The sequence below is a fragment of the Crocodylus siamensis genome, chromosome 1 (assembly GCF_052110815.1).
Source record: "Crocodylus siamensis isolate JL-2025a chromosome 1, ASM5211081v1, whole genome shotgun sequence".
In the NCBI taxonomy this organism is placed as follows: domain Eukaryota; kingdom Metazoa; phylum Chordata; order Crocodylia; family Crocodylidae; genus Crocodylus; species Crocodylus siamensis.
Genome location: NC_143395.1, coordinates 244,160,460 through 244,163,463, shown reverse-complemented (window position 1 = coordinate 244,163,463; position 3,004 = coordinate 244,160,460). Strand labels below are relative to the sequence as shown.

At 34.7% G+C, this 3,004-nt stretch overlaps 1 pseudogene; it reads left to right on the top strand.

The window, feature by feature from the left end:
* Positions 1 to 2,625: 2,625 nt before the first annotated feature.
* LOC149874324 (U4 spliceosomal RNA) lies at positions 2,626 to 2,754 on the top strand (annotated as a pseudogene).
* Positions 2,755 to 3,004: the final 250 nt, after the last annotated feature.

Sequence of the window (3,004 nt, the reverse complement as noted above, 5' to 3'; positions counted from 1 at the left end):
GCACTACAGTTTGATAAAACCATGTGGAGGTAATTGCAGTGAATTGTAAGAGAACTAAAGGCTTGAAAACTTCACCTAAAGCAGGGGCGGGCAATTATTTTGGGCAGAGGGCCACTTACTGAGTTTTAGCAAGCCATTGGGGCTGCATGACAGGCAGCCCAGGGCAGATAAATATTAATTTTCTAAATTTTTTAGGGGCCCTGTGGGCCAGATCGGATGCAGCCCGCCAGGCCATTCTGTCCCCAGGTCGCATTTTGCCCAACCGTGATCTAAAGGGAGAATAATGAGGCTCTCCAGCTGAGTAAGAATTTTTTTGTGGACCCGAGTGAGAGAGAATGGAGGCCACATATCAAAGATTTAACTGCCCACCAACACTGACAGTGGTCAGACTTCACAGGGAAAGAAGTGTCTGGTGAGCCCAAGTGAACAAACAGGGAAATGAGGCAGCTAAAATACAGAGCTGTAAGGCACAATGGTAGGATAGGCAAATCAAAACATTTGAGGATTTTGTTACGATATCTGCGTTCATGCATTTTTCATTGGAAAATTAAAATCTTCCATGTAAGGTAGATGTCACTTGTGAATATGGTTGGTCATTAAAAGTCTCTGAGAACTTGGATGGAAAATTTTCAACAAGCCTTACTGATAACTGTTTAACTGTAATATTTGGAAAACTTATTAATAGTTAAATAGAAGTCTGTGTTCAGGTGTTATACTGGGGAGTATTTCTGATGGTTTCAGTTGCGTAAAGTTCATGAATGATGTCAGCTGACGTTCGAAGAAAGAGGATAAAGTTTTATTCATGTTCTTTGTGTCTTAAAAACATGTTACATTTTCACTTGGATAAATCCTAAATATGAAATCAACATATGCTCATTTACTGTGGATTTACTTTGTTTGTTTGCCTGCAGTATTAAACATAATTTTTCAAGATATTTATAGAAAACCAATGGCATAATTTTGCCATTTTGCTCAAAAGTTCCTCCTCCCCCTTGAAGTTTTTTTCATTGGTTTCTGCTTTAAAGGATGTTTTTTGTACAATATTGAGATTATTTAAAAAAAACAAAAACCAACAAAATGCTGCATTTTGTGAAATAGTGAATGTTTTCTTTTTCTGTGAGTAAATGAGGCATTAAAGTAAAGAAGATAAGAATGTCTTATTCAGTAGATATACCCAAATTACCTTACAAAATTGTTACAGATGTGCTGTGAGTTTACAACAGCTTTGATTTTACTTGGTTAAGACAGGCTGTAGGCTGTCTTTCCAGACAAAGATAATCTTCTGCATATTTGTTCTGCTTTCATGATTATAAAAAAAATTGTGATCTGGATCTATGAAGTGTCTGTTCTCATAAATGTTTGGTAATGCTTTTGTTTGTTGGAATGGTAATTGCATCAATGAACTTTTGAAATCTCTAAGTTTTGGAACCTGAGTTTAACGAAAAAATATATCATGTATTGTTCTGGATTGTAAGAGAGTCCTATCCAGAAGATCATTAAGCGCATCTGTAAATGTTAAACACTTCCATAGGTGTAGAACCCAAAGGTCAAACCAAAAATCCATAAAAATCAGTAGGAAAAATTGCCATTTATTTTGATGGGGTTTGGACTGAGAGCAATATAATCAGCTTCAGAATACTTCAAGATATTATTTTGTGTATAGAGGTTTTTATATGATGATATCCACTCTTTCCATTCAGAATAGGCAGCACTTTTTTCCCAAGAATAGTTTTGTAAAAATCAAGTTTAATGAATATAGTTACCATTTGAAATGGCTACGGTATGTGGCCTGGAAGAGCACAGTCACAATATACAGCATGCTATGTTAAAAAACTTTTACATTTGTGTGGTGCAGCTTTTGGTGCTCTTTTATGTAAGAAAAATGCAGAAAAATATCTTAAGAAAATGAGGTTTTTAATGTGATATGGTATCGTTTTTGTACTTGGAAATATTTTTATAAAGGGTATTTCAACCAACTGAATAAAGCATTATGAAGTTGTTATTCAACGATGGCAGACTGATGTAGTATACATTTGGGTGCAGATATCTTTAAGCATTTGTTAATACTTGTCACAGTTCCCAATACTAAATTTCAAGTAGCTAAAAATTTTGAATTCTCTTTCAGTAAAACCGAAGGGCAACCCCAGTTTCATATCAAATCGATTTTTTTTTTGATGATTCATCAGATAAAGTGTGTGTATGAATGGTTGTTTCAACCCTTTTTAGTTACGGGATATACAACTTAACTTGCTTCTGGAATGCTTTTAAAAGTCTGTGTTGGCACACTAAAAAGCAGTGAGACAAAATTAATAAATTTTTCATTCTTCACATTCAACTAGTATTTAACTGTGGATGTGTGCCATGGGTGAGAATCTTTATCTTAGTAAGTTCACTGGCCTTGAAAGTACCTTCTCTGCTATGTCTAACTGGTATATCTAGTAGGCCTCTGCCTGTATTCTGCAATTAACTGGTTTATGCACAATAAATTTTAGACCACCCACATGTGCAAAGCAATTATTATACCACAAAAATGACTTTCTAGCTTTAAAAAGAACCAAGCAGCTGTAAAGTTAGCACTTGAAAATATGTAATGGTTCTGTAGCTGGTTTCTATCCAGGTTTAATTTGCTTTGCACAATGGCAGTATCGTAACCAATGAGGTTAATCTGAGGCACGATTATTGCTAATTGAAAACTTGTAGTATAACAGTGTTGGGGGGGGGGGAGTTAGAATAATTTCTGCATGTATGCATATAGTGGCAGTCTGCATAACCTTTATTTTCCTAGTAAAATAAAGTTGCATGTGAACTGCTATACTAATTGGAGGATTTTAATTTTAAAGGCCTTTAATTTCACTATTATTCTGAATTCATTGTATTTTAATGAACAATTTTGTTCATGGGAAAGACTAAATGTACATACTCTGAATCCAGACTGATCAGTTAATAGATGAATTGTTTTAGATTAAAAGAAGCAACTATACTAAAAAATAGAGCAGGGGTTTCT